Source organism: Schistocerca serialis, chromosome 2 (assembly GCF_023864345.2).
Source record: "Schistocerca serialis cubense isolate TAMUIC-IGC-003099 chromosome 2, iqSchSeri2.2, whole genome shotgun sequence".
In the NCBI taxonomy this organism is placed as follows: Eukaryota; Metazoa; Arthropoda; class Insecta; order Orthoptera; family Acrididae; genus Schistocerca; species Schistocerca serialis.
Genome location: NC_064639.1, coordinates 304,763,962 through 304,775,693, shown reverse-complemented (window position 1 = coordinate 304,775,693; position 11,732 = coordinate 304,763,962). Strand labels below are relative to the sequence as shown.

Genomic DNA, 11,732 nt, shown 5'->3' with positions numbered 1-11,732 from the left:
AGTTAGGTTTAAGTAGGGGACTGATGACCGTAGATGTTAAGTCCCACAGTGCTCAGAGCCAATAATTGTCACCCCGTAAATAAAGAAACGCTATAAACATTCTGTTACACTTAGACCATTCACAGTACACATAAGTAAAGGTTTGCTCAAAAATAAATAAGGCAGAATTCTTGTGCCAGTGTGCTCACGTTAAAAAACAACTGAATTTAGTTAAATACTGTTTAAACAATTATTTATGTCTGCTTGACAACAGCTTCTTTTGCCACTCTTTTCAAGATTTGTGTCTGCTAACACATGCAATTGGCTACTTCTTAAATTACCATGGTCTTTGATAGAAATTATATATATGTTACTTGCTAAATTGTAAAGTACAATAATGTATGAAATAATTATGTTCCAATCAGTTGCTGTGTTAGTGTGGAGGATACGATGTTCTGACAAACATCTGCATCAAGAAAAAGACGTTGTAAGACGTCATGGTCTCCTGACCTTCATTGCTTACATATTCCGCCGTCACAATCATATTCCGCACATCAAGACGCTTCATTCGAACCCAAACTCGATAAAATAAAGTCAATGATGTATGGATTCATTTAAACGATAGGCAAATAACTAGTAAATAGCAAATGCGCACCGAGATTGAAATACTCAAGGCTGGCGTACACACACATTCCAGACACGACGGTCACAGAAGCTTTTAGTTTGGGAGAGGCAGACCGCACACCAGGAGGCCGGTCCCTTCATAGGACAAGTCAGCCTATCTATGTCGGACGGCGACTGCCCATACAGCAGACAGCATTTGCCCGAGTGAAAGGCAGAACGACCCCGTGTTCGGCTTAAAAGCAAATTCCGCTACATTGTGTGGGAGCGCCCAGCCTAAGCATTCTTTACAAACATAGCATGCAGTTTCAGAGGTTTTCGCAGGGAGACAGCAAACGCCAAACGCCGATGCTACAGATTTACGGATTGGTCACCTTAATTGAAACGTCATTCTCCCATTTTAGAAGAGCAATGCTGATTGGCAGATGATGTTCCTGACGCCTTGAGCTGAAGGAGTAATGGAAGAGACCGAAAGATATACCGCTTCACGTCTGGCTTGGAGAGGCGCCGTTCTGTTGTTGCTCTTAGAGCGAGAAAACGTAACGAGAGCATGTGAGCTTGTACGTGTACTCAAAGAGCGAGGAACAAGTCTCTCCTCAGTACTTCACTGGGAGAGCACCTCTGTCGAGAGCGAATCGGAGTGCGACTCTATATTGAGTCCTTGCGATTAAGCATTGTTCACTGTGTTGGCTGCCACACTTATTGTGCGGTGTGAACGGACAGAGTTAAAATTAAACGCCTGCGAGCGAATTTTTGAATAGCATCGTGGTGCACTGGTTATCTGACCAGTGTAACACGCCAATAGTTAGACTAGGGGTGAATAAGAGTCCTTGACTTCATCAAGCTAGGGAGAGTTTGATTGGCAAAGGTCAATCCAGATAGAACGAGAGTTATCTTCTTTATCAGCAGCGAATGGTGCAGACAGCAGTCATTGCAGCTTACGGTATTGTGCACTACAGCTCTTGCGAGCCCCATATTTCCTCCACAACAGTACACTTCACTGCATTTCACACGCGACAGCCTCAACCATACCTAGCAACATTCTAACGGATAATTATTCAAGCTGAGTAGGTGTGGCTCTCAGCCATTCTGCCAAGTCAAAAACAATCTTAAACTTTGTATAGAAATTTCACTAGCGAATCCTATCCTTAAGAGGTAACTTCACATTCTGAAAAGAACCCGGAAATAACTTGTTCAGAATTTGTGCAAAATAAATAATAATTTTCGTTAGTTTCATGTTTTTTCTTACACTAACTAGCCCTACTACAGTACCCAAGTATCTCACTAGTTACGTAAGAAATTTTGTGAATTTTTGAGTCATTTCCTTACAGCGGATGACTCCAGAAGACATTTATTGCTGCCCACATTGTAGAAACTACTTGGTCTGACCTGCACGAGCGGCATCTAGTGACTGACTTTGTAGGATTGTAGAGGTTGATCAGGTAGACCACGTAAGACATAAACAGCCTTGTTTCTGCAACCATCATACCAGTGCCTTGTAGCCTGCCAGCTGCTTGTGGCTCCTTCAGGTATTGTGGCTGAGCTGCTGTTTTCCACTGTAACAGAATAAAAATACTCCATTAATCTGAACATTAGACACTATGAAACAGATATAAAACCACAAGTACTCTATTCTATAGAATGCTTTGTCACTCTTAAAGTAGGTGATAGAGAAAAAATAGAGAAAGAAGAAGCGAAAAATACTGGGACCCACCATGGACTAAAATGGCAACCATAAATTAAAAATCAACAAAAACTCTATCAAAAAAATTCCACAAGTTGTTGGAAGTCCCCTGCACAAATATTAATCCCTCCTGCCTCTATAATGTTCCATAATTGCGAAAGTGTTGCCCATGTAGGATTTTGTGCCTGGACTGCCCATCGATTATGTCCTACGTCGGGCGATCTAGGTGACCAAATCATTCGATTGAATTGTCCAGAATGTTCTTCAAACCAATCGTGAACAATTGTGAGGCTGAGAGCCAGAATGAAGCAAATGCCACTTTCTTGAAACAGAAAAACTGATCTAAAGTATAGTAAGTCACATAACTTATTGAATGTATATTTCTTGAAACTGTCAACATTATTATTTAAAGTAGACATTGGTGAAAAACAAATATCTTATCCTAAATATAACAGGACACAGTAGTACATATTTCAGACTCTTGGAGATGACCCACTATGGCACATATGAAACTGGTGGAATACAAGGTAACAAACACATTAGAGCTTCAAATTTAACTTCAATTATTTTAACTGCTACTTTATAAGCTGGTGGCGGAGAGCATGAGGAAGGAGCAATAGATGTAACCTTCAGTGTTTCTGCTCCTTTTCGCTGGTGAAATGTCAATAATTTTCCAGCTTTCTATTTCATTTAGCGAACAGTGGCATTTAATTTTCATTGGTTCAGATGCTTCAGAACGTCATTCATTTAATTTTCAAGGATTTCACCTTTTCACTATCTACTCTTTCCTTGTGCACTGAAAATTTACATTTTGTGTTTGATATCAAAAGTCTAATTGAATAATTTTTTTACTTAAAAATGATTATTTCCCTTACAGTGGTTTATGAGATCCACCTAATAATCTACTTAAAACAGTGATTTGGCTTTTCATTTAGTATATTCAATATTACTGAAGTCATTGACATTAGGGAGGGTAGAATGATCTGATTCTAGAAATTTTTGATCTAGTATCTTAAACTGAGTGTGGTGGGCAAGACAGTCCAACAGGGAAGTTATGTACTGGTTCCTGTGTTGCCCAATCATATGTGTCAGAATATGTTATTAAATGGTAAGCTTTTGTATTTACTGATTTCAGGTAAGATAAAAGCCATATCGTTCAGACTTTCGAACTTCCGCGAGGCACATTTACTGTCCTTGCATGTTTCCGCAGATACACGCTTCCCTCCTGAATTAACATACTCTTGACCCGCGTTTCTTTTCCTTTTTCTATATTTTTCATCTGCTTATGACAATTTTGAACATTTTCCCTTGTTTTTGGAACTATTTCACTATTTTCTTGCACTATTCAAGCATATTGACTGCTTACATCACTTGGCATGGGTCGTTTGTTCTGACTGGTTGCTTGGATATGGCACACTGTGATTTCGTAGAGAGGGTTTTCCTTACTCCGTTATTATATCGTGTTACAGGGATTTGGACCGAAACAACCGTTTCGTGAAGCAATTAACTCAGCAAACTATCTGCAGATGGCGTCAGCTTCAAAAACATGAAAAGTGTATTTGAGTCAATCTGACTCTCAGCCCTTCAGTTGTGGCCCAGTGACATGGCGTATTATCGTCCTTAAAAATTTCGTTGCTATATGGGATCACGAAATCTATGAATGGCTGCAAATGGTCTCCAAGTAGCCGAACAGAACCATTTTCAGTCGATGATTGGTCCAATTGGAACAAAGGACCCAGTCCACAATTGGAACACAGGACCCAGTCCATCCCATGTAAACGCAGCCCACACCCTTTCTGGGACCACAACCAGCTTGCACAGAGCCTTGTTGAAAACATGGGTTCATGGCTTCATGTGGTCTGTGCCATACCTACCCTCAGCTCTTATCAACTGAAATCGTGCTTCATCTGACCACGCCATGGTTTTCCAGTCGTCTAGAGTCCAACCAACATCGCCACGAATCCAGGAGAGGTGCTGCTGTTGAGAAAGGCATTCGCGTCGGTCATCTGCTGCCATAGCCTATTAACGCCAAATTTCGCCGCACTGTCCTAAGGAATGCGTTCGTCTCACGTCCCACATTGATTTCTGCTGTTATTACAGGCAGTGTTGCTTGTCTGTTATCAATGTCAACTCTACGCAAACGCCATTGCTCTCGGCCGTTAAGTGAAGGCTGTCAACCACTGCAATGTCCGTGGCGAGAGGTAATGCCTGAAATGTGGTATTTTCAGCACACTCTTCACACTGCGGATTTCGGAATATTGAATTCCCTAACGTTTTCCGAAGTGGGTTGTTCCATGCATTTAATTTTAACCACCCTTCCGTGCTCAAGCTCTGTGAATTCCTGTGACGCGGCCATAATCACACATATCACCTGAGTATAAACGGCAGTTCCACCAGTACACCGCACACAATGTGTACGCGATACTGCCGTCATCTGTGTATGTGTATATCGTTATACCATGACTTGTCACCTCGGTGTTTTTCGTACGAACAAATTTGATGTTATTCTTTATTGTCGTCTTAACTTAAAGTATTTGCTTTGTTCTGTTTTCCTTTACCCAGTTGAACGATCTCACAACTTTGTTTTCTGATAACCCATCCGCTAAGGCTTGTTTGACCATGCCTAGCTCTTTGTGTATTTCCTAGCTATCTAACGACAAGCGAACAACTCCGTAAATCATAGAACTGTAAAAACCTATTTACTATTGCACTGAGTGACAAGGCGCAGCACGCATTGTATTATGGTACACCAACGTTAATTTTAGTGATCGTCAGATAAACAAGTGGTTAATAAAACTGTTTTCCCCCATTTCAGTAGCGAAGTTAAGTTTGGGACATATGTACGAAAGCATCAATGTCATTTGCGTTACCTTCAACACTGTTGTGACTTTGCCAACATAGGGAATACTCTAATCTTTAATGCTTGAATATATACTAAAATCTCGTGTCTGAGTCATTAACAAAAACTATCAGTCAGTGTGCCAGCCAGATTATTTCCTATTGGGAGCACTAGTTCTTGGCGGCGGGTTTTATTATTAAAAGCAAAGAAGTTGTAAGAAAGAACGTGTTCTAGCATGTCACAAACTTAGTAGCAAATTATATCTTTAACACTTTGAATTCTGTAATTGTAATATAACGTTGCCATCACCCTTGGAAACACTGCCATTCCCATAATATTTCGGACACAGCCTCATAGAGAACACTGCCATACCCATACTATTACGCATATGGCAGTCCTATCGAAGATTTGCCCGAAATATCACGGGTGTGGCAATCTTTCTGAGATTGAAGGCAACATAATACATACATCAAACAAAGTTTTTCGTCACCTCGGTTCCAAGAGTTCCGGAACCTGTACAAAAAATTGGAATAGAGATCAACACAAACACCATTTTCATCCTTTTTACTGCTCATTAAAACCACACATTGCATGTGGTACCACCATACAGCGAGACCTTCAGAGGTGGTGGTCCAGACTGACGTACACACCGGTACCTCCAATACCCAGTAGCACGCCCTCTTACATTAATGTATGCCTATACTCGTCGTGATTCCTTCAGCAGGGCGTACGAACGATTTGGTCTCTCCATCAATATTCCAAAGACAATGGTGAAGGCGCAGCCAACTCCTGGCTCCTCCGCTCCTGATTTCAGCATATCCATTTATGATACACCCTTGGAACAAGTGGACCATTTCCTCTACCTAGGAAGTATACTGTCATCTAACTGCTCATCTGGAAAAGATATGGAGAATAGATTACGTGCAGCCCATGTATCATTTGGACGTCTTACAAAGCGTGTCTTCCTGAATAAAGACCTAACACTGTACACCAAACTGATGGTGTACAAAGCTGTAGTCATTTCCACCCTGCTATATGGTTGCGAAACCTGGACGTTATATCGCTGTGATCTGAAGAAACTAGAACGCTTCAACCAACAGAAGCTAAGATATATCATGAACCTGAAATGGGATGACTTCATATCCAACACGGCTGTTCTTGAGAAAGCAAAAATGTATAGCATGGAGGCTCTTATCAATGGGCATCAACTCAGATGGGTCGGACATGTCCAGCGGATGAAAAATGACAGACTTCCACGCCAAATGCTGTACAGCGAAGTGAGCACAGGTAAAAGGCCACGAGGTGCCCCTCTCAAACGTTATAAGGATCAGTACAAGAAAAATCTGAAAAACTTGAACATCGATCCGAGTAACTGGTCCACAATAGCAGAAGATCGAAGTCGCTGGCGCTCAGTTACCTCAAATTCTCTTCAAAACTTTGAGATGGAACGTCGAAGAATGGAGAATGACAAACGCCGGAGACGTAAACTCCTCCAGGCTCAGCCACGTCCTCCACCTTCCATCAAAAAATGGCTCTGAGAACTATGGGACAACATCTATGGTCATCAGTCCCCTAGAACTTAGAACTACTTAAACCTAACTAACCTAAGGACAGCACACAACACCCAGTCATCACGAGGCAGAGAAAATCCCTGACCCCGCCGGGAATCGAACCCGGGAACCCGGGCGTGGGAAGCGAGAACGCTACCGCACGACCACGAGCTGCGGACCCACCTTCCATCAGCTGTAATGTCTGTGGCCGCCTGTTCCACGCTAGGATTGGATTGCTAAGCCATCAACGACACTTCCACGCCTAAACCATGACAAAGGAAACTCAGGAGAGAAATGAAAACTCGGATACGAGTATCAGCTGACGACAACGACTACCCACAACTTCATCAAGGCACTGTTCGTCCAGATTGTCCCACTCCTCAAACAGCGATTCGGCGTAGATCCCTCAGAGTCGTTGGTGGGTCACGTCGTCCATAAACAGCCATTTTCAGTCTTCCCAGGTTGTTCCATAAGGTTCATGTCTGGAGAACATGCTGGAGACTCTAGTCAAGCGATGTCGTTATCCTGAAGGAAGTCATTCACAATATGTGTACGATAGGGGGCGCGAATTGTCGTCCATGAAGACGAATGCCTCTCCAATATGCTGCCGATATAGTTGCACTATAGATCGGTGGATGGCATTCACGTATCGTACAGGCGTTACGGCGGCTTGCACGAACACCAGCTGCGTATGTCGGCCCCACATAATGCCACCCCAAAACAGCAGGGAACCTCCACTTTGCTACACTCGCTGGACAGTGTGTCCAAGGCGTTCAGCCTGACCGGGTTGCCTCCAAACACGACTCCGACAATTGTCTAGTTAAAGGCATATGCAACACTCATCGGTGAAGAGAACGTGATGCCAATCCTGAGCGGTCCATTCGGCATGTTGTTGGGTCCATCTGTACCGCGCTGAATGGTGTCATGGTTGCAAAGATGGACCTCGCCGTGGACGTCGGGAGTGAAGTTGCGCATCATGCTCTTTATTGCGCACAGTTTGAGTCGTAACACGACGTCCTATGGCTGCAGGAAAAGCATTATTCAACATAGTGGCGTTGCTGTCAGGGTTCCTCCAAGCCATAATCCGTAGGTAGTGTAGTAGCCCTTGGGCAGCCTTACCGAGGCATGTCATCGACAGTTCCTGTCTCTCTGTATGTCCTCCATGTCCGAACAACATCGTTTGGGTTCACTCCGAGACGCCTGGACACTTCTCTTGTTGGGAGCCCTTCCTGGCATAAAGTAACAATGTGGACGCGATCGAACCGCGGTATTGACCGACTAGGCATCGTTGAACTACAGACAACACTAACCGTGTACCTCCTTCCTGGTGGAATGACTGATCTGATCGGCTGTCGGACCCCCTCCGTCTAACACGCGCTGCTCATGCATGGTTATTTACATCTTTGGGCGGGTTTAGTGACATCTCTGAACAGTCAAAGGTACTATGTCTGTGATACTACACAGTCAACGTCTATCTTCAGGAGTTCTGGGAACTGAGGTGATGCAAAACTTATTTTGATGTGTGTATTATGGACACGACACGAAGTGTTAATGGTATGAGGCAGATCACGACTTTCCTAACATCAAAACACTCATTTTAGCATTGCATGTTTCGTTGTTTTTCTTATATTGGTCCTCTATTATTAAATGTAGGCCTAAAATTTCTTCTCCTAAAGGCAAACAAGTCCCCGCCTAATCTACTTTCAATTATCCCTTCCATTCTTCGATAAAGTACTCTCACAGTTTTTTAGATTAATGCAGTCTTCGCTTATTGTACGGTATTTCCACATTTATCCGTTCTTCTCTCTTTGGAAGTCTGCTGTAACATCACCGTTGGGTAAATATCATTTATGAGATTGTATAGTTCTTGCTCTGCTTTTTGTGCGGATGCCCTCTTAGATTTTGAATTTCTTCTGGGCAACTATGAAGTTTTTCCATGTATGGTTGCCATCTTCTCGCCCCATCTTCTGCTTCCATTAAAAAAAATGGTTCAAATGGCTCTGAGCACTATGGGACTTAACATCCATGGTCATCAGTCCCCTAGAACTTAGAACTACTTAAACCTAACTAACCTAAGGACATCACACAACACCCAGTCATCACGAGGTAGAGAAAATCCCTGACCCCGCCGGGAATCGAACCCGGGAACCCAGGCGTGGGAAGCGAGAACGCTACCACACGACCACGAGCTGCGGACTGCTTCCATTACCTAATTACATTTTTATTAATATGTGTACAGCTTTAAAGTTTCAATTTCATATCTGCCGCTTGAAATACTTCGTCCATCTATTCTTCTTTAGGTGAGCTCGCTGAAACGGTTTTTGGTGAAAGGTAGGCTGAAACTTTCCAGTCACTGAACTGTGATTTCTGTTCCCGGTCAGAGCGACGAACCAAAGTTTGATCAAATATCTGCGCCGGTTAGACACAAAATAGTTTGACCACTGTCGAATCTTGCTTCCAGTAAGACTGCAATACCCTCAGGTTTCTGCTTCTACACACCAGCGAAGTAAAATGCCTGTTGTTAGAATTATTTGATAAAATATGGAAAACTGTAATCCAGGAATTTCCTAAGGTATCGTCTATAAGTATTCAAGAGTGTCTGTCCTAAGTTTCACACTTCCTTCATCTGCTGAAGTTTTCAGAATCTTAGATCTCGGATAGACATTTATGCACATACCCTCATCACAAAAAGCACAATTAGACGAACGAGAAGCGATTCTAATGTTTAAAGTTAACTGTGGATTAATATCTGAAATTCTCATGAATAGTTTTGATATTAACATACATCTTCGAGCTGGTCTCGATGCCAGTGAACCGTACAGACTACGTTTCAGTTTGGTGTTTTACAAAAACAGAGAACGCTATGAATATAAAAAATAAGAGAAAATAAACCTGCACCTCCTTCAAGCCTTCAGTGGCAAATTACGTTATTGTTAGTGTTATCATTTCGTCTAATATACTCAGTGTTGCCAACCTGCCAACTCTCTAAGAAGTGGCCAACAAGAAAAGCGTTTGGAGACGGAAGAAAAATGATTCCTATGACTACGGTAAACTGTCATCCGTTAATATGGACTGAGATGGTTTATTGTAAGCGGAACAATCGTTTAACCTATGTTCAGGTTTCAGAGTAACGGACGTGCACTGAATAACATGTATTAGCTTATACGAAGGCTATTCGGAAATCAATGTCCGATCGGTCGCAAAATGGAAAAACACTGTGAAAATCAAAAATGTTTTATTTGCAACAGTTAGATACACCTTCCAGCTACTTCTCTATATAGTCGCCGCCACGACTTAGACTTTTTTAGTGTACCAACTTCGCAATACCCTCGACATAGAAGGCAGGCGCCTACGCTTTCCGCCAATTCTCTACGCCGGGCTGCAGCTCGTTGTCGGTGCCAAAATGTCGTCTTCATAGCCAGCGGATCATACAAGCAGAGATGACAATCAGGGAACCACGTCCGGGGTGATCAAACACTTCAAATTAAAACGCAACAGGACCGTCTTCGTTGCTCCTTCATTGTGCTGTCGAGAATTGTCATGAAGGGCATACGTGACAGTTACGTTATGTGGGCTGCATGAAAGCAGGTGAAATCCCACGACAGGCCCTCATACTTGGCAGGAGACACTATTTTCTTGGTATCTATACGTGCTCTCTGTGCGCTGGCAACTGAAAAGAGCAATGTGATGTGATCGACGGGCATACCAGAGACACTGCCCAACACATCTGTGCAAAACTTCATCGGATTTTCACAGCGGTTTCCAGTTCGCACCCAATCGGACCTTACTTTCCGAACAGCCCTCGTAGCTTGAAGAAACAATATCGCTTTACAGCTGAGAAATGCTGAATTTAATTGCCGTACAGTGCATTTTGTTCGCTTTCACTGAAAAGCAACTGACTATGGTAGGACCAGTGATAACCTGTGATATGGCAGTTGTCAATGAACGAAAGGAGGCGGACATTCAAGAAATTATACAAATGCGTAACAACAACAACGGAATTATATGTTAATACCTTCAGCTGCTGGCGGGCGTTGATATATATCAACGGGGACAGGTGAAAATGTGTGCTCCGACCCGAACTCGAACCCGGGATCTCCTGCTTACATGGCAGACGCTCTATCCATCCGAGCCACCCAGGGCTCAGAGGATAGTGCGACTGCAGGGACTGTCTCGCTTACGCCTCCCGCGAGACCACATTCTCACCTTACATGTCCACACACACATTCGTAGTGTTCCTACCCAACACACATGTCCGAAAGAACAGACACCAAAATCCATATAAGTATATAGTTCTGGCAATACCGGCCATGACCTTCCTCTTCTGTGCTGATGCATACATACTACCCTAACTCTTACGAGAATGGTAAGAATGTTCTCCACGAGTAATGAGTGTGTTGGGTAGGGACACTACGAATGTAGTGTGTGGACATATAAGGTGAGAATGTGGGTCTCGCGGGAGGCGTGCTTGAGATAGTCCCTGCAGTCGCACTATCCTTCTTTCCCTCGGTGGCTCAGATGGATAGAGCGTCTGCCATGTAAGCAGGAGATCCCGGGTTCGAGTCCCGGTCGGGGCACACATTTTCACCTGTCCCCGTTGATATATATCAACGCCTGTCATCAGCTGAAGGTTTTAATACACAATTCTAATTTCGTTCTAGACGGCTGCAGGTCATCAATGGTGACTGTTCTTTCGAACATGTCCGAAGGAACAGACACCATATAGGTATACGAAATCTTGACGTCTGCCAGTGTTACGATTCGACCCGAAAATCTGAAGAATGGCCGCTAATGGTATCTCTGTACAGTTCAAATGCAAGCTCCGTGAAATGTAATTGAGAAATTACAGATCCTTTCGCAATGTTTCATCACGCTGACTCTGTCTCTTTATCTTACGACGAGAGGTAGATGTTTTTCAGATGACTATGATGTAGCAAATTTTGCTATCGGTTCAGGAACGACTGACCCGGATCTTACTGACAGTACAGGAGACATTACTCTAGTGTGATAACGTGGCAGCATCCTGGAGCAGTGGATTACAGCCGATGCAGGAGGAACC

The 11,732-nt window shown here is 43.3% G+C and overlaps 1 non-coding gene across 1 annotated transcript; it reads left to right on the top strand.

Moving 5' to 3' along the window:
* Positions 1 to 11,176: 11,176 nt before the first annotated feature.
* Positions 11,177 to 11,250, top strand: Trnat-ugu (transfer RNA threonine (anticodon UGU)). The gene has a single exon. It is a non-coding gene; the product is annotated as a tRNA-Thr (tRNA).
* The last annotated feature ends 482 nt before the right edge of the window (positions 11,251 to 11,732 follow it).